Source organism: Phocoena phocoena, chromosome 19 (genome assembly GCF_963924675.1).
Source record: "Phocoena phocoena chromosome 19, mPhoPho1.1, whole genome shotgun sequence".
Taxonomy (NCBI): domain Eukaryota; kingdom Metazoa; phylum Chordata; class Mammalia; order Artiodactyla; family Phocoenidae; genus Phocoena; species Phocoena phocoena.
This window is the reverse complement of record NC_089237.1, coordinates 39,778,874-39,799,498: the sequence shown is the minus strand read 5'-3', so window position 1 is coordinate 39,799,498 and position 20,625 is coordinate 39,778,874. Positions and strand designations below refer to the sequence as shown.

Sequence of the window (20,625 nt, the reverse complement as noted above, 5' to 3'; positions counted from 1 at the left end):
TGTGTCCCGCCACAGCTCCCTCCAGCAGAAGCCCCGCCTCCGCCGTGTCGCCGCGGCCGGGTGCGGGAGCGGGATCGAGGGCCGGGGCCGCTTCCCCGGGCCTGCCGGCCACCAGGGGCGGGCTCCTGAGCTCGGCGGGTGGTGTGCGGGCAAGGGTGGCCTTGCCGGGGCTGAGGGGCCGTGGCGACGCAATGGTGGCTCCCAGTGGCTTCGGGCCAGCTGCTGTCGGGCAGCAGGGCCGGCCCGGGCTGCGGCCGGGCTGCGCCTAGCGCCGCGTGGGCGGGCAGGGGCGATGCCCCAGGGACCGCGGGCCCCGGGCCCCGAAGCCCCCGGGGCCACGTCCCTGTGAGCGACGTGCGGGATCTTGGGCGGGGCGCCAAGCGCCGAAGGGTTTGCTGGGTCACGCCGGCCCTCGGCTGGGAGGTGGTGGCCAAACCCTCCGCCACCGCCCGATACCCGAGACGTCCGTTCCCCCTGCCTGGGCGGGCGGCGGGGTCCCGCCGGGGCGGGCTGACCGCCGGGCTGGCTGGCCCTAAGGCGCCAGCGCCAGCGCAACTGGGCCTCAAGAGGCAGCCCGCGGTCCCCGCCCCCGTCTACGGCCATACCACCCTGAACGCGCCCGATCTCGTCTGATCTCGGAAGCTAAGCAGGGTCGGGCCTGGTTAGTACTTGGATGGGAGACCGCCTGGGAATACCGGGTGCTGTAGGCATTTTGCCTCCCGCTCCGCCTTCTCCTTTACTCGCCCGCGGGCGGTGGCCGCCGGCTCCGCCCCCGCCGGGCCCCGCTGCAGGCCCCACCTCCTCAGGCCCCTCCCACCACGGCGCGCGTGCGCCGGAGGGGCCGCTCCCCGCCGGCCCGGCCGGCCGGGCGGCCAGAAGGCGGCCCCGGAAGGCAGCCGCACCCCGGACGCTCCCGGGGTGGCTGGCCCGGACCCAGAATCCGCCGCGGGCCCGGTTGCCGTCCTTTCGGCCAGCGAGCCCCTCGACCTGCACCTGGCCGCCCCCACTGGCGCCCAGCCCCGCTGCCGCCACCTGTGCGCCGGTGTGTCCCGCCACAGCTCCCTCCGGCAGAAGCCCCGCCTCCGCCGTGTCGCCGCGGCCGGGTGCGGGAGCGGGATCGAGGGCCGGGGCCGCTTCCCCGGGCCTGCCGGCCACCAGGGGCGGGCTCCTGAGCTCGGCGGGTGGTGTGCGGGCAAGGGTGGCCTTGCCGGGGCTGAGGGGCCGTGGCGACGCAATGGTGGCTCCCAGTGGCTTCGGGCCAGCTGCTGTCGGGCAGCAGGGCCGGCCCGGGCTGCGGCCGGGCTGTGCCTAGCGCCGCGTGGGCGGGCAGGGGCGATGCCCCAGGGACCGCGGGCCCCGGGCCCCGAAGCCCCCGGGGCCACGTCCCTGTGAGCGACGTGCGGGATCTTGGGCGGGGCGCCAAGCGCCGAAGGGTTTGCTGGGTCACGCCGGCCCTCGGCTGGGAGGTGGTGGCCAAACCCTCCGCCACCGCCCGATACCCGAGACGTCCGTTCCCCCTGCCTGGGCGGGCTGACCGCCGGGCTGGCTGGCCCTAAGGCGCCAGCGCCAGCGCAACTGGGCCTCAAGAGGCAGCCCGCGGTCCCCGCCCCCGTCTACGGCCATACCACCCTGAACGCGCCCGATCTCGTCTGATCTCGGAAGCTAAGCAGGGTCGGGCCTGGTTAGTACTTGGATGGGAGACCGCCTGGGAATACCGGGTGCTGTAGGCTTTTTGCCTCCCGCTCCGCCTTCTCCTTTACTCGCCCGCGGGCGGTGGCCGCCGGCTCCGCCCCCGCCGGGCCCCGCTGCAGGCCCCACCTCCTCAGGCCCCTCCCACCACGGCGCGCGTGCGCCGGAGGGGCCGCTCCCCGCCGGCCCGGCCGGCCGGGCGGCCAGAAGGCGGCCCCGGAAGGCAGCCGCACCCCGGACGCTCCCGGGGTGGCTGGCCCGGACCCAGAATCCGCCGCGGGCCCGGTTGCCGTCCTTTCGGCCAGCGAGCCCCTCGACCTGCACCTGGCCGCCCCCACTGGCGCCCAGCCCCGCTGCCGCCACCTGTGCGCCGGTGTGTCCCGCCACAGCTCCCTCCGGCAGAAGCCCCGCCTCCGCCGTGTCGCCGCGGCCGGGTGCGGGAGCGGGATCGAGGGCCGGGGCCGCTTCCCCGGGCCTGCCGGCCACCAGGGGCGGGCTCCTGAGCTCGGCGGGTGGTGTGCGGGCAAGGGTGGCCTTGCCGGGGCTGAGGGGCCGTGGCGACGCAATGGTGGCTCCCAGTGGCTTCGGGCCAGCTGCTGTCGGGCAGCAGGGCCGGCCCGGGCTGCGGCCGGGCTGCGCCTAGCGCCGCGTGGGCGGGCAGGGGCGATGCCCCAGGGACCGCGGGCCCCGGGCCCCGAAGCCCCCGGGGCCACGTCCCTGTGAGCGACGTGCGGGATCTTGGGCGGGGCGCCAAGCGCCGAAGGGTTTGCTGGGTCACGCCGGCCCTCGGCTGGGAGGTGGTGGCCAAACCCTCCGCCACCGCCCGATACCCGAGACGTCCGTTCCCCCTGCCTGGGCGGGCTGACCGCCGGGCTGGCTGGCCCTAAGGCGCCAGCGCCAGCGCAACTGGGCCTCAAGAGGCAGCCCGCGGTCCCCGCCCCCGTCTACGGCCATACCACCCTGAACGCGCCCGATCTCGTCTGATCTCGGAAGCTAAGCAGGGTCGGGCCTGGTTAGTACTTGGATGGGAGACCGCCTGGGAATACCGGGTGCTGTAGGCTTTTTGCCTCCCGCTCCGCCTTCTCCTTTACTCGCCCGCGGGCGGTGGCCGCCGGCTCCGCCCCCGCCGGGCCCCGCTGCAGGCCCCACCTCCTCAGGCCCCTCCCACCACGGCGCGCGTGCGCCGGAGGGGCCGCTCCCCGCCGGCCCGGCCGGCCGGGCGGCCAGAAGGCGGCCCCGGAAGGCAGCCGCACCCCGGACGCTCCCGGGGTGGCTGGCCCGGACCCAGAATCCGCCGCGGGCCCGGTTGCCGTCCTTTCGGCCAGCGAGCCCCTCGACCTGCACCTGGCCGCCCCCACTGGCGCCCAGCCCCGCTGCCGCCACCTGTGCGCCGGTGTGTCCCGCCACAGCTCCCTCCAGCAAAAGCCCCGCCTCCGCCGTGTCGCCGCGGCCGGGTGCGGGAGCGGGATCGAGGGCCGGGGCCGCTTCCCCGGGCCTGCCGGCCACCAGGGGCGGGCTCCTGAGCTCGGCGGGTGGTGTGCGGGCAAGGGTGGCCTTGCCGGGGCTGAGGGGCCGTGGCGACGCAATGGTGGCTCCCAGTGGCTTCGGGCCAGCTGCTGTCGGGCAGCAGGGCCGGCCCGGGCTGCGGCCGGGCTGCGCCTAGCGCCGCGTGGGCGGGCAGGGGCGATGCCCCAGGGACCGCGGGCCCCGGGCCCCGAAGCCCCCGGGGCCACGTCCCTGTGAGCGACGTGCGGGATCTTGGGCGGGGCGCCAAGCGCCGAAGGGTTTGCTGGGTCACGCCGGCCCTCGGCTGGGAGGTGGTGGCCAAACCCTCCGCCACCGCCCGATACCCGAGACGTCCGTTCCCCCTGCCTGGGCGGGCTGACCGCCGGGCTGGCTGGCCCTAAGGCGCCAGCGCCAGCGCAACTGGGCCTCAAGAGGCAGCCCGCGGTCCCCGCCCCCGTCTACGGCCATACCACCCTGAACGCGCCCGATCTCGTCTGATCTCGGAAGCTAAGCAGGGTCGGGCCTGGTTAGTACTTGGATGGGAGACCGCCTGGGAATACCGGGTGCTGTAGGCTTTTTGCCTCCCGCTCCGCCTTCTCCTTTACTCGCCCGCGGGCGGTGGCCGCCGGCTCCGCCCCCGCCGGGCCCCGCTGCAGGCCCCACCTCCTCAGGCCCCTCCCACCACGGCGCGCGTGCGCCGGAGGGGCCGCTCCCCGCCGGCCCGGCCGGCCGGGCGGCCAGAAGGCGGCCCCGGAAGGCAGCCGCACCCCGGACGCTCCCGGGGTGGCTGGCCCGGACCCAGAATCCGCCGCGGGCCCGGTTGCCGTCCTTTCGGCCAGCGAGCCCCTCGACCTGCACCTGGCCGCCCCCACTGGCGCCCAGCCCCGCTGCCGCCACCTGTGCGCCGGTGTGTCCCGCCACAGCTCCCTCCGGCAGAAGCCCCGCCTCCGCCGTGTCGCCGCGGCCGGGTGCGGGAGCGGGATCGAGGGCCGGGGCCGCTTCCCCGGGCCTGCCGGCCACCAGGGGCGGGCTCCTGAGCTCGGCGGGTGGTGTGCGGGCAAGGGTGGCCTTGCCGGGGCTGAGGGGCCGTGGCGACGCAATGGTGGCTCCCAGTGGCTTCGGGCCAGCTGCAGTCGGGCAGCAGGGCCGGCCCGGGCTGCGGCCGGGCTGCGCCTAGCGCCGCGTGGGCGGGCAGGGGCGATGCCCCAGGGACCGCGGGCCCCGGGCCCCGAAGCCTCCGGGGCCACGTCCCTGTGAGCGACGTGCGGGATCTTGGGCGGGGCGCCAAGCGCCGAAGGGTTTGCTGGGTCACGCCGGCCCTCGGCTGGGAGGTGGTGGCCAAACCCTCCGCCACCGCCCGATACCCGAGACGTCCGTTCCCCCTGCCTGGGCGGGCGGCGGGGTCCCGCCGGGGCGGGCTGACCGCCGGGCTGGCTGGCCCTAAGGCGCCAGCGCCAGCGCAACTGGGCCTCAAGAGGCAGCCCGCGGTCCCCGCCCCCGTCTACGGCCATACCACCCTGAACGCGCCCGATCTCGTCTGATCTCGGAAGCTAAGCAGGGTCGGGCCTGGTTAGTACTTGGATGGGAGACCGCCTGGGAATACCGGGTGCTGTAGGCTTTTTGCCTCCCGCTCCGCCTTCTCCTTTACTCGCCCGCGGGCGGTGGCCGCCGGCTCCGCCCCCGCCGGGCCCCGCTGCAGGCCCCACCTCCTCAGGCCCCTCCCACCACGGCGCGCGTGCGCCGGAGGGGCCGCTCCCCGCCGGCCCGGCCGGCCGGGCGGCCAGAAGGCGGCCCCGGAAGGCAGCCGCACCCCGGACGCTCCCGGGGTGGCTGGCCCGGACCCAGAATCCGCCGCGGGCCCGGTTGCCGTCCTTTCGGCCAGCGAGCCCCTCGACCTGCACCTGGCCGCCCCCACTGGCGCCCAGCCCCGCTGCCGCCACCTGTGCGCTGGTGTGTCCCGCCACAGCTCCCTCCGGCAGAAGCCCCGCCTCCGCCGTGTCGCCGCGGCCGGGTGCGGGAGCGGGATCGAGGGCCGGGGCCGCTTCCCCGGGCCTGCCGGCCACCAGGGGCGGGCTCCTGAGCTCGGCGGGTGGTGTGCGGGCAAGGGTGGCCTTGCCGGGGCTGAGGGGCCGTGGCGACGCAATGGTGGCTCCCAGTGGCTTCGGGCCAGCTGCTGTCGGGCAGCAGGGCCGGCCCGGGCTGCGGCCGGGCTGCGCCTAGCGCCGCGTGGGCGGGCAGGGGCGATGCCCCAGGGACCGCGGGCCCCGGGCCCCGAAGCCCCCGGGGCCACGTCCCTGTGAGCGACGTGCGGGATCTTGGGCGGGGCGCCAAGCGCCGAAGGGTTTGCTGGGTCACGCCGGCCCTCGGCTGGGAGGTGGTGGCCAAACCCTCCGCCACCGCCCGATACCCGAGACGTCCGTTCCCCCTGCCTGGGCGGGCGGCGGGGTCCCGCCGGGGCGGGCTGACCGCCGGGCTGGCTGGCCCTAAGGCGCCAGCGCCAGCGCAACTGGGCCTCAAGAGGCAGCCCGCGGTCCCCGCCCCCGTCTACGGCCATACCACCCTGAACGCGCCCGATCTCGTCTGATCTCGGAAGCTAAGCAGGGTCGGGCCTGGTTAGTACTTGGATGGGAGACCGCCTGGGAATACCGGGTGCTGTAGGCTTTTTGCCTCCCGCTCCGCCTTCTCCTTTACTCGCCCGCGGGCGGTGGCCGCCGGCTCCGCCCCCGCCGGGCCCCGCTGCAGGCCCCACCTCCTCAGGCCCCTCCCACCACGGCGCGCGTGCGCCGGAGGGGCCGCTCCCCGCCGGCCCGGCCGGCCGGGCGGCCAGAAGGCGGCCCCGGAAGGCAGCCGCACCCCGGACGCTCCCGGGGTGGCTGGCCCGGACCCAGAATCCGCCGCGGGCCCGGTTGCCGTCCTTTCGGCCAGCGAGCCCCTCGACCTGCACCTGGCCGCCCCCACTGGCGCCCAGCCCCGCTGCCGCCACCTGTGCGCCGGTGTGTCCCGCCACAGCTCCCTCCGGCAGAAGCCCCGCCTCCGCCGTGTCGCCGCGGCCGGGTGCGGGAGCGGGATCGAGGGCCGGGGCCGCTTCCCCGGGCCTGCCGGCCACCAGGGGCGGGCTCCTGAGCTCGGCGGGTGGTGTGCGGGCAAGGGTGGCCTTGCCGGGGCTGAGGGGCCGTGGCGACGCAATGGTGGCTCCCAGTGGCTTCGGGCCAGCTGCAGTCGGGCAGCAGGGCCGGCCCGGGCTGCGGCCGGGCTGTGCCTAGCGCCGCGTGGGCGGGCAGGGGCGATGCCCCAGGGACCGCGGGCCCCGGGCCCCGAAGCCCCCGGGGCCACGTCCCTGTGAGCGACGTGCGGGATCTTGGGCGGGGCGCCAAGCGCCGAAGGGTTTGCTGGGTCACGCCGGCCCTCGGCTGGGAGGTGGTGGCCAAACCCTCCGCCACCGCCCGATACCCGAGACGTCCGTTCCCCCTGCCTGGGCGGGCGGCGGGGTCCCGCCGGGGCGGGCTGACCGCCGGGCTGGCTGGCCCTAAGGCGCCAGCGCCAGCGCAACTGGGCCTCAAGAGGCAGCCCGCGGTCCCCGCCCCCGTCTACGGCCATACCACCCTGAACGCGCCCGATCTCGTCTGATCTCGGAAGCTAAGCAGGGTCGGGCCTGGTTAGTACTTGGATGGGAGACCGCCTGGGAATACCGGGTGCTGTAGGCTTTTTGCCTCCCGCTCCGCCTTCTCCTTTACTCGCCCGCGGGCGGTGGCCGCCGGCTCCGCCCCCGCCGGGCCCCGCTGCAGGCCCCACCTCCTCAGGCCCCTCCCACCACGGCGCGCGTGCGCCGGAGGGGCCGCTCCCCGCCGGCCCGGCCGGCCGGGCGGCCAGAAGGCGGCCCCGGAAGGCAGCCGCACCCCGGACGCTCCCGGGGTGGCTGGCCCGGACCCAGAATCCGCCGCGGGCCCGGTTGCCGTCCTTTCGGCCAGCGAGCCCCTCGACCTGCACCTGGCCGCCCCCACTGGCGCCCAGCCCCGCTGCCGCCACCTGTGCGCCGGTGTGTCCCGCCACAGCTCCCTCCGGCAGAAGCCCCGCCTCCGCCGTGTCACCGCGGCCGGGTGCGGGAGCGGGATCGAGGGCCGGGGCCGCTTCCCCGGGCCTGCCGGCCACCAGGGGCGGGCTCCTGAGCTCGGCGGGTGGTGTGCGGGCAAGGGTGGCCTTGCCGGGGCTGAGGGGCCGTGGCGACGCAATGGTGGCTCCCAGTGGCTTCGGGCCAGCTGCAGTCGGGCAGCAGGGCCGGCCCGGGCTGCGGCCGGGCTGCGCCTAGCGCCGCGTGGGCGGGCAGGGGCGATGCCCCAGGGACCGCGGGCCCCGGGCCCCGAAGCCTCCGGGGCCACGTCCCTGTGAGCGACGTGCGGGATCTTGGGCGGGGCGCCAAGCGCCGAAGGGTTTGCTGGGTCACGCCGGCCCTCGGCTGGGAGGTGGTGGCCAAACCCTCCGCCACCGCCCGATACCCGAGACGTCCGTTCCCCCTGCCTGGGCGGGCTGACCGCCGGGCTGGCTGGCCCTAAGGCGCCAGCGCCAGCGCAACTGGGCCTCAAGAGGCAGCCCGCGGTCCCCGCCCCCGTCTACGGCCATACCACCCTGAACGCGCCCGATCTCGTCTGATCTCGGAAGCTAAGCAGGGTCGGGCCTGGTTAGTACTTGGATGGGAGACCGCCTGGGAATACCGGGTGCTGTAGGCTTTTTGCCTCCCGCTCCGCCTTCTCCTTTACTCGCCCGCGGGCGGTGGCCGCCGGCTCCGCCCCCGCCGGGCCCCGCTGCAGGCCCCACCTCCTCAGGCCCCTCCCACCACGGCGCGCGTGCGCCGGAGGGGCCGCTCCCCGCCGGCCCGGCCGGCCGGGCGGCCAGAAGGCGGCCCCGGAAGGCAGCCGCACCCCGGACGCTCCCGGGGTGGCTGGCCCGGACCCAGAATCCGCCGCGGGCCCGGTTGCCGTCCTTTCGGCCAGCGAGCCCCTCGACCTGCACCTGGCCACCCCCACTGGCGCCCAGCCCCGCTGCCGCCACCTGTGCGCCGGTGTGTCCCGCCACAGCTCCCTCCGGCAGAAGCCCCGCCTCCGCCGTGTCGCCGCGGCCGGGTGCGGGAGCGGGATCGAGGGCCGGGGCCGCTTCCCCGGGCCTGCCGGCCACCAGGGGCGGGCTCCTGAGCTCGGCGGGTGGTGTGCGGGCAAGGGTGGCCTTGCCGGGGCTGAGGGGCCGTGGCGACGCAATGGTGGCTCCCAGTGGCTTCGGGCCAGCTGCTGTCGGGCAGCAGGGCCGGCCCGGGCTGCGGCCGGGCTGCGCCTAGCGCCGCGTGGGCGGGCAGGGGCGATGCCCCAGGGACCGCGGGCCCCGGGCCCCGAAGCCCCCGGGGCCACGTCCCTGTGAGCGACGTGCGGGATCTTGGGCGGGGCGCCAAGCGCCGAAGGGTTTGCTGGGTCACGCCGGCCCTCGGCTGGGAGGTGGTGGCCAAACCCTCCACCACCGCCCGATACCCGAGACGTCCGTTCCCCCTGCCTGGGCGGGCTGACCGCCGGGCTGGCTGGCCCTAAGGCGCCAGCGCCAGCGCAACTGGGCCTCAAGAGGCAGCCCGCGGTCCCCGCCCCCGTCTACGGCCATACCACCCTGAACGCGCCCGATCTCGTCTGATCTCGGAAGCTAAGCAGGGTCGGGCCTGGTTAGTACTTGGATGGGAGACCGCCTGGGAATACCGGGTGCTGTAGGCTTTTTGCCTCCCGCTCCGCCTTCTCCTTTACTCGCCCGCGGGCGGTGGCCGCCGGCTCCGCCCCCGCCGGGCCCCGCTGCAGGCCCCACCTCCTCAGGCCCCTCCCACCACGGCGCGCGTGCGCCGGAGGGGCCGCTCCCCGCCGGCCCGGCCGGCCGGGCGGCCAGAAGGCGGCCCCGGAAGGCAGCCGCACCCCGGACGCTCCCGGGGTGGCTGGCCCGGACCCAGAATCCGCCGCGGGCCCGGTTGCCGTCCTTTCGGCCAGCGAGCCCCTCGACCTGCACCTGGCCGCCCCCACTGGCGCCCAGCCCCGCTGCCGCCACCTGTGCGCCGGTGTGTCCCGCCACAGCTCCCTCCGGCAGAAGCCCCGCCTCCGCCGTGTCGCCGCGGCCGGGTGCGGGAGCGGGATCGAGGGCCGGGGCCGCTTCCCCGGGCCTGCCGGCCACCAGGGGCGGGCTCCTGAGCTCGGCGGGTGGTGTGCGGGCAAGGGTGGCCTTGCCGGGGCTGAGGGGCCGTGGCGACGCAATGGTGGCTCCCAGTGGCTTCGGGCCAGCTGCTGTCGGGCAGCAGGGCCGGCCCGGGCTGCGGCCGGGCTGCGCCTAGCGCCGCGTGGGCGGGCAGGGGCGATGCCCCAGGGACCGCGGGCCCCGGGCCCCGAAGCCCCCGGGGCCACGTCCCTGTGAGCGACGTGCGGGATCTTGGGCGGGGCGCCAAGCGCCGAAGGGTTTGCTGGGTCACGCCGGCCCTCGGCTGGGAGGTGGTGGCCAAACCCTCCGCCACCGCCCGATACCCGAGACGTCCGTTCCCCCTGCCTGGGCGGGCTGACCGCCGGGCTGGCTGGCCCTAAGGCGCCAGCGCCAGCGCAACTGGGCCTCAAGAGGCAGCCCGCGGTCCCCGCCCCCGTCTACGGCCATACCACCCTGAACGCGCCCGATCTCGTCTGATCTCGGAAGCTAAGCAGGGTCGGGCCTGGTTAGTACTTGGATGGGAGACCGCCTGGGAATACCGGGTGCTGTAGGCTTTTTGCCTCCCGCTCCGCCTTCTCCTTTACTCGCCCGCGGGCGGTGGCCGCCGGCTCCGCCCCCGCCGGGCCCCGCTGCAGGCCCCACCTCCTCAGGCCCCTCCCACCACGGCGCGCGTGCGCCGGAGGGGCCGCTCCCCGCCGGCCCGGCCGGCCGGGCGGCCAGAAGGCGGCCCCGGAAGGCAGCCGCACCCCGGACGCTCCCGGGGTGGCTGGCCCGGACCCAGAATCCGCCGCGGGCCCGGTTGCCGTCCTTTCGGCCAGCGAGCCCCTCGACCTGCACCTGGCCGCCCCCACTGGCGCCCAGCCCCGCTGCCGCCACCTGTGCGCCGGTGTGTCCCGCCACAGCTCCCTCCGGCAGAAGCCCCGCCTCCGCCGTGTCGCCGCGGCCGGGTGCGGGAGCGGGATCGAGGGCCGGGGCCGCTTCCCCGGGCCTGCCGGCCACCAGGGGCGGGCTCCTGAGCTCGGCGGGTGGTGTGCGGGCAAGGGTGGCCTTGCCGGGGCTGAGGGGCCGTGGCGACGCAATGGTGGCTCCCAGTGGCTTCGGGCCAGCTGCAGTCGGGCAGCAGGGCCGGCCCGGGCTGCGGCCGGGCTGCGCCTAGCGCCGCGTGGGCGGGCAGGGGCGATGCCCCAGGGACCGCGGGCCCCGGGCCCCGAAGCCTCCGGGGCCACGTCCCTGTGAGCGACGTGCGGGATCTTGGGCGGGGCGCCAAGCGCCGAAGGGTTTGCTGGGTCACGCCGGCCCTCGGCTGGGAGGTGGTGGCCAAACCCTCCGCCACCGCCCGATACCCGAGACGTCCGTTCCCCCTGCCTGGGCGGGCGGCGGGGTCCCGCCGGGGCGGGCTGACCGACGGGCTGGCTGGCCCTAAGGCGCCAGCGCCAGCGCAACTGGGCCTCAAGAGGCAGCCCGCGGTCCCCGCCCCCGTCTACAGCCATACCACCCTGAACGCGCCCGATCTCGTCTGATCTCGGAAGCTAAGCAGGGTCGGGCCTGGTTAGTACTTGGATGGGAGACCGCCTGGGAATACCGGGTGCTGTAGGCTTTTTGCCTCCCGCTCCGCCTTCTCCTTTACTCGCCCGCGGGCGGTGGCCGCCGGCTCCGCCCCCGCCGGGCCCCGCTGCAGGCCCCACCTCCTCAGGCCCCTCCCACCACGGCGCGCGTGCGCCGGAGGGGCCGCTCCCCGCCGGCCCGGCCGGCCGGGCGGCCAGAAGGCGGCCCCGGAAGGCAGCCGCACCCCGGACGCTCCCGGGGTGGCTGGCCCGGACCCAGAATCCGCCGCGGGCCCGGTTGCCGTCCTTTCGGCCAGCGAGCCCCTCGACCTGCACCTGGCCGCCCCCACTGGCGCCCAGCCCCGCTGCCGCCACCTGTGCGCCGGTGTGTCCCGCCACAGCTCCCTCCGGCAGAAGCCCCGCCTCCGCCATGTCGCCGCGGCCGGGTGCGGGAGCGGGATCGAGGGCCGGGGCCGCTTCCCCGGGCCTGCCGGCCACCAGGGGCGGGCTCCTGAGCTCGGCGGGTGGTGTGCGGGCAAGGGTGGCCTTGCCGGGGCTGAGGGGCCGTGGCGACGCAATGGTGGCTCCCAGTGGCTTCGGGCCAGCTGCTGTCGGGCAGCAGGGCCGGCCCGGGCTGCGGCCGGGCTGCGCCTAGCGCCGCGTGGGCGGGCAGGGGCGATGCCCCAGGGACCGCGGGCCCCGGGCCCCGAAGCCCCCGGGGCCACGTCCCTGTGAGCGACGTGCGGGATCTTGGGCGGGGCGCCAAGCGCCGAAGGGTTTGCTGGGTCACGCCGGCCCTCGGCTGGGAGGTGGTGGCCAAACCCTCCGCCACCGCCCGATACCCGAGACGTCCGTTCCCCCTGCCTGGGCGGGCGGCGGGGTCCCGCCGGGGCGGGCTGACCGCCGGGCTGGCTGGCCCTAAGGCGCCAGCGCCAGCGCAACTGGGCCTCAAGAGGCAGCCCGCGGTCCCCGCCCCCGTCTACGGCCATACCACCCTGAACGCGCCCGATCTCGTCTGATCTCGGAAGCTAAGCAGGGTCGGGCCTGGTTAGTACTTGGATGGGAGACCGCCTGGGAATACCGGGTGCTGTAGGCTTTTTGCCTCCCGCTCCGCCTTCTCCTTTACTCGCCCGCGGGCGGTGGCCGCCGGCTCCGCCCCCGCCGGGCCCCGCTGCAGGCCCCACCACCTCAGGCCCCTCCCACCACGGCGCGCGTGCGCCGGAGGGGCCGCTCCCCGCCGGCCCGGCCGGCCGGGCGGCCAGAAGGCGGCCCCGGAAGGCAGCCGCACCCCGGACGCTCCCGGGGTGGCTGGCCCGGACCCAGAATCCGCCGCGGGCCCGGTTGCCATCCTTTCGGCCAGCGAGCCCCTCGACCTGCACCTGGCCGCCCCCACTGGCGCCCAGCCCCGCTGCCGCCACCTGTGCGCCGGTGTGTCCCGCCACAGCTCCCTCCGGCAGAAGCCCCGCCTCCGCCGTGTCGCCGCGGCCGGGTGCGGGAGCGGGATCGAGGGCCGGGGCCGCTTCCCCGGGCCTGCCGGCCACCAGGGGCGGGCTCCTGAGCTCGGCGGGTGGTGTGCGGGCAAGGGTGGCCTTGCCGGGGCTGAGGGGCTGTGGCGACGCAATGGTGGCTCCCAGTGGCTTCGGGCCAGCTGCTGTCGGGCAGCAGGGCCGGCCCGGGCTGCGGCCGGGCTGCGCCTAGCGCCGCGTGGGCGGGCAGGGTCGATGCCCCAGGGACCGCGGGCCCCGGGCCCCGAAGCCTCCGGGGCCACGTCCCTGTGAGCGACGTGCGGGATCTTGGGCGGGGCGCCAAGCGCCGAAGGGTTTGCTGGGTCACGCCGGCCCTCGGCTGGGAGGTGGTGGCCAAACCCTCCGCCACCGCCCGATACCCGAGACGTCCGTTCCCCCTGCCTGGGCGGGCTGACCGCCGGGCTGGCTGGCCCTAAGGCGCCAGCGCCAGCGCAACTGGGCCTCAAGAGGCAGCCCGCGGTCCCCGCCCCCGTCTACGGCCATACCACCCTGAACGCGCCCGATCTCGTCTGATCTCGGAAGCTAAGCAGGGTCGGGCCTGGTTAGTACTTGGATGGGAGACCGCCTGGGAATACCGGGTGCTGTAGGCTTTTTGCCTCCCGCTCCGCCTTCTCCTTTACTCGCCCGCGGGCGGTGGCCGCCGGCTCCGCCCCCGCCGGGCCCCGCTGCAGGCCCCACCTCCTCAGGCCCCTCCCACCACGGCGCGCGTGCGCCGGAGGGGCCGCTCCCCGCCGGCCCGGCCGGCCGGGCGGCCAGAAGGCGGCCCCGGAAGGCAGCCGCACCCCGGACGCTCCCGGGGTGGCTGGCCCGGACCCAGAATCCGCCGCGGGCCCGGTTGCCGTCCTTTCGGCCAGCGAGCCCCTCGACCTGCACCTGGCCGCCCCCACTGGCGCCCAGCCCCGCTGCCGCCACCTGTGCGCCGGTGTGTCCCGCCACAGCTCCCTCCGGCAGAAGCCCCGCCTCCGCCGTGTCGCCGCGGCCGGGTGCGGGAGCGGGATCGAGGGCCGGGGCCGCTTCCCCGGGCCTGCCGGCCACCAGGGGCGGGCTCCTGAGCTCGGCGGGTGGTGTGCGGGCAAGGGTGGCCTTGCCGGGGCTGAGGGGCCGTGGCGACGCAATGGTGGCTCCCAGTGGCTTCGGGCCAGCTGCTGTCGGGCAGCAGGGCCGGCCCGGGCTGCGGCCGGGCTGCGCCTAGCGCCGCGTGGGCGGGCAGGGGCGATGCCCCAGGGACCGCGGGCCCCGGGCCCCGAAGCCCCCGGGGCCACGTCCCTGTGAGCGACGTGCGGGATCTTGGGCGGGGCGCCAAGCGCCGAAGGGTTTGCTGGGTCACGCCGGCCCTCGGCTGGGAGGTGGTGGCCAAACCCTCCGCCACCGCCCGATACCCGAGACGTCCGTTCCCCCTGCCTGGGCGGGCTGACCGCCGGGCTGGCTGGCCCTAAGGCGCCAGCGCCAGCGCAACTGGGCCTCAAGAGGCAGCCCGCGGTCCCCGCCCCCGTCTACGGCCATACCACCCTGAACGCGCCCGATCTCGTCTGATCTCGGAAGCTAAGCAGGGTCGGGCCTGGTTAGTACTTGGATGGGAGACCGCCTGGGAATACCGGGTGCTGTAGGCTTTTTGCCTCCCGCTCCGCCTTCTCCTTTACTCGCCCGCGGGCGGTGGCCGCCGGCTCCGCCCCCGCCGGGCCCCGCTGCAGGCCCCACCTCCTCAGGCCCCTCCCACCACGGCGCGCGTGCGCCGGAGGGGCCGCTCCCCGCCGGCCCGGCCGGCCGGGCGGCCAGAAGGCGGCCCCGGAAGGCAGCCGCACCCCGGACGCTCCCGGGGTGGCTGGCCCGGACCCAGAATCCGCCGCGGGCCCGGTTGCCGTCCTTTCGGCCAGCGAGCCCCTCGACCTGCACCTGGCCGCCCCCACTGGCGCCCAGCCCCGCTGCCGCCACCTGTGCGCCGGTGTGTCCCGCCACAGCTCCCTCCGGCAGAAGCCCCGCCTCCGCCGTGTCGCCGCGGCCGGGTGCGGGAGCGGGATCGAGGGCCGGGGCCGCTTCCCCGGGCCTGCCGGCCACCAGGGGCGGGCTCCTGAGCTCGGCGGGTGGTGTGCGGGCAAGGGTGGCCTTGCCGGGGCTGAGGGGCCGTGGCGACGCAATGGTGGCTCCCAGTGGCTTCGGGCCAGCTGCAGTCGGGCAGCAGGGCCGGCCCGGGCTGCGGCCGGGCTGCGCCTAGCGCCGCGTGGGCGGGCAGGGGCGATGCCCCAGGGACCGCGGGCCCCGGGCCCCGAAGCCTCCGGGGCCACGTCCCTGTGAGCGACGTGCGGGATCTTGGGCGGGGCGCCAAGCGCCGAAGGGTTTGCTGGGTCACGCCGGCCCTCGGCTGGGAGGTGGTGGCCAAACCCTCCGCCACCGCCCGATACCCGAGACGTCCGTTCCCCCTGCCTGGGCGGGCTGACCGCCGGGCTGGCTGGCCCTAAGGCGCCAGCGCCAGCGCAACTGGGCCTCAAGAGGCAGCCCGCGGTCCCCGCCCCCGTCTACGGCCATACCACCCTGAACGCGCCCGATCTCGTCTGATCTCGGAAGCTAAGCAGGGTCGGGCCTGGTTAGTACTTGGATGGGAGACCGCCTGGGAATACCGGGTGCTGTAGGCTTTTTGCCTCCCGCTCCGCCTTCTCCTTTACTCGCCCGCGGGCGGTGGCCGCCGGCTCCGCCCCCGCCGGGCCCCGCTGCAGGCCCCACCTCCTCAGGCCCCTCCCACCACGGCGCGCGTGCGCCGGAGGGGCCGCTCCCCGCCGGCCCGGCCGGCCGGGCGGCCAGAAGGCGGCCCCGGAAGGCAGCCGCACCCCGGACGCTCCCGGGGTGGCTGGCCCGGACCCAGAATCCGCCGCGGGCCCGGTTGCCGTCCTTTCGGCCAGCGAGCCCCTCGACCTGCACCTGGCCACCCCCACTGGCGCCCAGCCCCGCTGCCGCCACCTGTGCGCCGGTGTGTCCCGCCACAGCTCCCTCCGGCAGAAGCCCCGCCTCCGCCGTGTCGCCGCGGCCGGGTGCGGGAGCGGGATCGAGGGCCGGGGCCGCTTCCCCGGGCCTGCCGGCCACCAGGGGCGGGCTCCTGAGCTCGGCGGGTGGTGTGCGGGCAAGGGTGGCCTTGCCGGGGCTGAGGGGCCGTGGCGACGCAATGGTGGCTCCCAGTGGCTTCGGGCCAGCTGCTGTCGGGCAGCAGGGCCGGCCCGGGCTGCGGCCGGGCTGCGCCTAGCGCCGCGTGGGCGGGCAGGGGCGATGCCCCAGGGACCGCGGGCCCCGGGCCCCGAAGCCCCCGGGGCCACGTCCCTGTGAGCGACGTGCGGGATCTTGGGCGGGGCGCCAAGCGCCGAAGGGTTTGCTGGGTCACGCCGGCCCTCGGCTGGGAGGTGGTGGCCAAACCCTCCGCCACCGCCCGATACCCGAGACGTCCGTTCCCCCTGCCTGGGCGGGCTGACCGCCGGGCTGGCTGGCCCTAAGGCGCCAGCGCCAGCGCAACTGGGCCTCAAGAGGCAGCCCGCGGTCCCCGCCCCCGTCTACGGCCATACCACCCTGAACGCGCCCGATCTCGTCTGATCTCGGAAGCTAAGCAGGGTCGGGCCTGGTTAGTACTTGGATGGGAGACCGCCTGGGAATACCGGGTGCTGTAGGCTTTTTGCCTCCCGCTCCGCCTTCTCCTTTACTCGCCCGCGGGCGGTGGCCGCCGGCTCCGCCCCCGCCGGGCCCCGCTGCAGGCCCCACCTCCTCAGGCCCCTCCCACCACGGCGCGCGTGCGCCGGAGGGGCCGCTCCCCGCCGGCCCGGCCGGCCGGGCGGCCAGAAGGCGGCCCCGGAAGGCAGCCGCACCCCGGACGCTCCCGGGGTGGCTGGCCCGGACCCAGAATCCGCCGCGGGCCCGGTTGCCGTCCTTTCGGCCAGCGAGCCCCTCGACCTGCACCTGGCCGCCCCCACTGGCGCCCAGCCCCGCTGCCGCCACCTGTGCGCCGGTGTGTCCCACCACAGCTCCCTCCGGCAGAAGCCCCGCCTCCGCCGTGTCGCCGCGGCCGGGTGCGGGAGCGGGATCGAGGGCCGGGGCCGCTTCCCCGGGCCTGCCGGCCACCAGGGGCGGGCTCCTGAGCTCGGCGGGTGGTGTGCGGGCAAGGGTGGCCTTGCCGGGGCTGAGGGGCCGTGGCGACGCAATGGTGGCTCCCAGTGGCTTCGGGCCAGCTGCTGTCGGGCAGCAGGGCCGGCCCGGGCTGCGGCCGGGCTGCGCCTAGCGCCGCGTGGGCGGGCAGGGGCGATGCCCCAGGGACCGCGGGCCCCGGGCCCCGAAGCCCCCGGGGCCACGTCCCTGTGAGCGACGTGCGGGATCTTGGGCGGGGCGCCAAGCGCCGAAGGGTTTGCTGGGTCACGCCGGCCCTCGGCTGGGAGGTGGTGGCCAAACCCTCCGCCACCGCCCGATACCCGAGACGTCCGTTCCCCCTGCCTGGGCGGGCTGACCGCCGGGCTGGCTGGCCCTAAGGCGCCAGCGCCAGCGCAACTGGGCCTCAAGAGGCAGCCCGCGGTCCCCGCCCCCGTCTACGGCCATACCACCCTGAACGCGCCCGATCTCGTCTGATCTCGGAAGCTAAGCAGGGTCGGGCCTGGTTAGTACTTGGATGGGAGACCGCCTGGGAATACCGGGTGCTGTAGGCTTTTTGCCTCCCGCTCCGCCTTCTCCTTTACTCGCCCGCGGGCGGTGGCCGCCGGCTCCGCCCCCGCCGGGCCCCGCTGCAGGCCCCACCTCCTCAGGCCCCTCCCACCACGGCGCGCGTGCGCCGGAGGGGCCGCTCCCCGCCGGCCCGGCCGGCCGGGCGGCCAGAAGGCGGCCCCGGAAGGCAGCCGCACCCCGGACGCTCCCGGGGTGGCTGGCCCGGACCCAGAATCCGCCGCGGGCCCGGTTGCCGTCCTTTCGGCCAGCGAGCCCCTCGACCTGCACCTGGCCGCCCCCACTGGCGCCCAGCCCCGCTGCCGCCACCTGTGCGCCGGTGTGTCCCGCCACAGCTCCCTCCGGCAGAAGCCCCGCCTCCGCCGTGTCGCCGCGGCCGGGTGCGGGAGCGGGATCGAGGGCCGGGGCCGCTTCCCCGGGCCTGCCGGCCACCAGGGGCGGGCTCCTGAGCTCGGCGGGTGGTGTGCGGGCAAGGGTGGCCTTGCCGGGGCTGAGGGGCCGTGGCGACGCAATGGTGGCTCCCAGTGGCTTCGGGCCAGCTGCTGTCGGGCAGCAGGGCCGGCCCGGGCTGCGGCCGGGCTGCGCCTAGCGCCGCGTGGGCGGGCAGGGGCGATGCCCCAGGGACCGCGGGCCCCGGGCCCCGAAGCCCCCGGGGCCACGTCCCTGTGAGCGACGTGCGGGATCTTGGGCGGGGCGCCAAGCGCCGAAGGGTTTGCTGGGTCACGCCGGCCCTCGGCTGGGAGGTGGTGGCCAAACCCTCCGCCACCGCCCGATACCCGAGACGTCCGTTCCCCCTGCCTGGGCGGGCTGACCGCCGGGCTGGCTGGCCCTAAGGCGCCAGCGCCAGCGCAACTGGGCCTCAAGAGGCAGCCCGCGGTCCCCGCCCCCGTCTACGGCCATACCACCCTGAACGCGCCCGATCTCGTCTGATCTCGGAAGCTAAGCAGGGTCGGGCCTGGTTAGTACTTGGATGGGAGACCGCCTGGGAATACCGGGTGCTGTAGGCTTTTTGCCTCCCGCTCCGCCTTCTCCTTTACTCGCCCGCGGGCGGTGGCCGCCGGCTCCGCCCCCGCCGGGCCCCGCTGCAGGCCCCACCTCCTCAGGCCCCTCCCACCACGGCGCGCGTGCGCCGGAGGGGCCGCTCCCCGCCGGCCCGGCCGGCCGGGCGGCCAGAAGGCGGCCCCGGAAGGCAGCCGCACCCCGGACGCTCCCGGGGTGGCTGGCCCGGACCCAGAATCCGCCGCGGGCCCGGTTGCCGTCCTTTCGGCCAGCGAGCCCCTCGACCTGCACCTGGCCGCCCCCACTGGCGCCCAGCCCCGCTGCCGCCACCTGTGCGCCGGTGTGTCCCGCCACAGCTCCCTCCGGCAGAAGCCCCGCCTCCGCCGTGTCGCCGCGGCCGGGTGCGGGAGCGGGATCGAGGGCCGGGGCCGCTTCCCCGGGCCTGCCGGCCACCAGGGGCGGGCTCCTGAGCTCGGCGGGTGGTGTGCGGGCAAGGGTGGCCTTGCCGGGGCTGAGGGGCCGTGGCGACGCAATGGTGGCTCCCAGTGGCTTCGGGCCAGCTGCAGTCGGGCAGCAGGGCCGGCCCGGGCTGCGGCCGGGCTGCGCCTAGCGCCGCGTGGGCGGGCAGGGGCGATGCCCCAGGGACCGCGGGCCCCGGGCCCCGAAGCCTCCGGGGCCACGTCCCTGTGAGCGACGTGCGGGATCTTGGGCGGGGCGCCAAGCGCCGAAGGGTTTGCTGGGTCACGCCGGCCCTCGGCTGGGAGGTGGTGGCCAAACCCTCCGCCACCGCCCGATACCCGAGACGTCCGTTCCCCCTGCCTGGGCGGGCGGCGGGGTCCCGCCGGGGCGGGCTGACCGCCGGGCTGGCTGGCCCTAAGGCGCCAGCGCCAGCGCAACTGGGCCTCAAGAGGCAGCCCGCGGTCCCCGCCCCCGTCTACGGCCATACCACCCTGAACGCGCCCGATCTCGTCTGATCTCGGAAGCTAAGCAGGGTCGGGCCTGGTTAGTACTTGGATGGGAGACCGCCTGGGAATACCGGGTGCTGTAGGCTTTTTGCCTCCCGCTCCGCCTTCTCCTTTACTCGCCCGCGGGCGGTGGCCGCCGGCTCCGCCCCCGCCGGGCCCCGCTGCAGGCCCCACCTCCTCAGGCCCCTCCCACCACGGCGCGCGTGCGCCGGAGGGGCCGCTCCCCGCCGGCCCGGCCGGCCGGGCGGCCAGAAGGCGGCCCCGGAAGGCAGCCGCACCCCGGACGCTCCCGGGGTGGCTGGCCCGGACCCAGAATCCGCCGCGGGCCCGGTTGCCGTCCTTTCGGCCAGCGAGCCCCTCGACCTGCACCTGGCCGCCCCCACTGGCGCCCAGCCCCGCTGCCGCCACCTGTGCGCCGGTGTGTCCCGCCACAGCTCCCTCCGGCAGAAGCCCCGCCTCCGCCGTGTCGCCGCGGCCGGGTGCGGGAGCGGGATCGAGGGCCGGGGCCGCTTCCCCGGGCCTGCCGGCCACCAGGGGCGGGCTCCTGAGCTCGGCGGGTGGTGTGCGGGCAAGGGTGGCCTTGCCGGGGCTGAGGGGCCGTGGCGACGCAATGGTGGCTCCCAGTGGCTTCGGGCCAGCTGCTGTCGGGCAGCAGGGCCGGCCCGGGCTGCGGCCGGGCTGCGCCTAGCGCCGCGTGGGCGGGCAGGGGCGATGCCCCAGGGACCGCGGGCCCCGGGCCCCGAAGCCCCCGGGGCCACGTCCCTGTGAGCGACGTGCGGGATCTTGGGCGGGGCGCCAAGCGCCGAAGGGTTTGCTGGGTCACGCCGGCCCTCGGCTGGGAGGTGGTGGCCAAACCCTCCGCCACCGCCCGATACCCGAGACGTCCGTTCCCCCTGCCTGGGCGGGCGGCGGGGTCCCGCCGGGGCGGGCTGACCGCCGGGCTGGCTGGCCCTAAGGCGCCAGCGCCAGCGCAACTGGGCCTCAAGAGGCAGCCCGCGGTCCCCGCCCCCGTCTACGGCCATACCACCCTGAACGCGCCCGATCTCGTCTGATCTCGGAAGCTAAGCAGGGTCGGGCCTGGTTAGTACTTGGATGGGAGACCGCCTGGGAATACCGGGTGCTGTAGGCTTTTTGCCTCCCGCTCCGCCTTCTCCTTTACTCGCCCGCGGGCGGTGGCCGCCGGCTCCGCCCCCGCCGGGCCCCGCTGCAGGCCCCACCACCTCAGGCCCCTCCCACCACGGCGCGCGTGCGCCGGAGGGGCCGCTCCCCGCCGGCCCGGCCGGCCGGGCGGCCAGAAGGCGGCCCCGGAAGGCAGCCGCACCCCGGACGCTCCCGGGGTGGCTGGCCCGGACCCAGAATCCGCCGCGGGCCCGGTTGCCGTCCTTTCGGCCAGCGAGCCCCTCGACCTGCACCTGGCCGCCCCCACTGGCGCCCAGCCCCGCTGCCGCCACCTGTGCGCCGGTGTGTCCCGCCACAGCTCCCTCCGGCAGAAGCCCCGCCTCC

General features: G+C 76.9%; 20 non-coding genes across 20 annotated transcripts; all 20 read left to right on the top strand.

Annotated features, from left to right (window-relative positions):
- The first annotated feature begins 591 nt into the window (after positions 1–591).
- On the top strand, positions 592–710 carry LOC136139426 (5S ribosomal RNA). The gene has a single exon (XR_010656963.1). It is a non-coding gene; the product is annotated as a 5S ribosomal RNA (ribosomal RNA).
- A 901-nt stretch (positions 711–1,611) lies between these two features.
- On the top strand, positions 1,612–1,730 carry LOC136139304 (5S ribosomal RNA). The gene has a single exon (XR_010656844.1). It is a non-coding gene; the product is annotated as a 5S ribosomal RNA (ribosomal RNA).
- A 901-nt stretch (positions 1,731–2,631) lies between these two features.
- On the top strand, positions 2,632–2,750 carry LOC136139303 (5S ribosomal RNA). Its single transcript, XR_010656843.1, has one exon. It is a non-coding gene; the product is annotated as a 5S ribosomal RNA (ribosomal RNA).
- Positions 2,751–3,651: 901 nt separating this feature from the next.
- Positions 3,652–3,770, top strand: LOC136139302 (5S ribosomal RNA). The gene has a single exon (XR_010656842.1). It is a non-coding gene; the product is annotated as a 5S ribosomal RNA (ribosomal RNA).
- Positions 3,771–4,694: 924 nt separating this feature from the next.
- On the top strand, positions 4,695–4,813 carry LOC136139301 (5S ribosomal RNA). Its single transcript, XR_010656841.1, has one exon. It is a non-coding gene; the product is annotated as a 5S ribosomal RNA (ribosomal RNA).
- A 924-nt stretch (positions 4,814–5,737) lies between these two features.
- On the top strand, positions 5,738–5,856 carry LOC136139300 (5S ribosomal RNA). Its single transcript, XR_010656840.1, has one exon. It is a non-coding gene; the product is annotated as a 5S ribosomal RNA (ribosomal RNA).
- Positions 5,857–6,780: 924 nt separating this feature from the next.
- On the top strand, positions 6,781–6,899 carry LOC136139299 (5S ribosomal RNA). Its single transcript, XR_010656839.1, has one exon. It is a non-coding gene; the product is annotated as a 5S ribosomal RNA (ribosomal RNA).
- A 901-nt stretch (positions 6,900–7,800) lies between these two features.
- Positions 7,801–7,919, top strand: LOC136139298 (5S ribosomal RNA). The gene has a single exon (XR_010656838.1). It is a non-coding gene; the product is annotated as a 5S ribosomal RNA (ribosomal RNA).
- A 901-nt stretch (positions 7,920–8,820) lies between these two features.
- LOC136139297 (5S ribosomal RNA) lies at positions 8,821–8,939 on the top strand. The gene has a single exon (XR_010656837.1). It is a non-coding gene; the product is annotated as a 5S ribosomal RNA (ribosomal RNA).
- Positions 8,940–9,840: 901 nt separating this feature from the next.
- On the top strand, positions 9,841–9,959 carry LOC136139295 (5S ribosomal RNA). The gene has a single exon (XR_010656836.1). It is a non-coding gene; the product is annotated as a 5S ribosomal RNA (ribosomal RNA).
- Positions 9,960–10,883: 924 nt separating this feature from the next.
- Positions 10,884–11,002, top strand: LOC136139420 (5S ribosomal RNA). Its single transcript, XR_010656957.1, has one exon. It is a non-coding gene; the product is annotated as a 5S ribosomal RNA (ribosomal RNA).
- A 924-nt stretch (positions 11,003–11,926) lies between these two features.
- On the top strand, positions 11,927–12,045 carry LOC136139294 (5S ribosomal RNA). The gene has a single exon (XR_010656835.1). It is a non-coding gene; the product is annotated as a 5S ribosomal RNA (ribosomal RNA).
- A 901-nt stretch (positions 12,046–12,946) lies between these two features.
- Positions 12,947–13,065, top strand: LOC136139292 (5S ribosomal RNA). The gene has a single exon (XR_010656833.1). It is a non-coding gene; the product is annotated as a 5S ribosomal RNA (ribosomal RNA).
- A 901-nt stretch (positions 13,066–13,966) lies between these two features.
- On the top strand, positions 13,967–14,085 carry LOC136139291 (5S ribosomal RNA). The gene has a single exon (XR_010656832.1). It is a non-coding gene; the product is annotated as a 5S ribosomal RNA (ribosomal RNA).
- Positions 14,086–14,986: 901 nt separating this feature from the next.
- LOC136139290 (5S ribosomal RNA) lies at positions 14,987–15,105 on the top strand. Its single transcript, XR_010656831.1, has one exon. It is a non-coding gene; the product is annotated as a 5S ribosomal RNA (ribosomal RNA).
- Positions 15,106–16,006: 901 nt separating this feature from the next.
- On the top strand, positions 16,007–16,125 carry LOC136139289 (5S ribosomal RNA). Its single transcript, XR_010656830.1, has one exon. It is a non-coding gene; the product is annotated as a 5S ribosomal RNA (ribosomal RNA).
- Positions 16,126–17,026: 901 nt separating this feature from the next.
- On the top strand, positions 17,027–17,145 carry LOC136139288 (5S ribosomal RNA). Its single transcript, XR_010656829.1, has one exon. It is a non-coding gene; the product is annotated as a 5S ribosomal RNA (ribosomal RNA).
- Positions 17,146–18,046: 901 nt separating this feature from the next.
- LOC136139287 (5S ribosomal RNA) lies at positions 18,047–18,165 on the top strand. The gene has a single exon (XR_010656828.1). It is a non-coding gene; the product is annotated as a 5S ribosomal RNA (ribosomal RNA).
- Positions 18,166–19,089: 924 nt separating this feature from the next.
- LOC136139286 (5S ribosomal RNA) lies at positions 19,090–19,208 on the top strand. Its single transcript, XR_010656827.1, has one exon. It is a non-coding gene; the product is annotated as a 5S ribosomal RNA (ribosomal RNA).
- Positions 19,209–20,132: 924 nt separating this feature from the next.
- LOC136139285 (5S ribosomal RNA) lies at positions 20,133–20,251 on the top strand. Its single transcript, XR_010656826.1, has one exon. It is a non-coding gene; the product is annotated as a 5S ribosomal RNA (ribosomal RNA).
- The last annotated feature ends 374 nt before the right edge of the window (positions 20,252–20,625 follow it).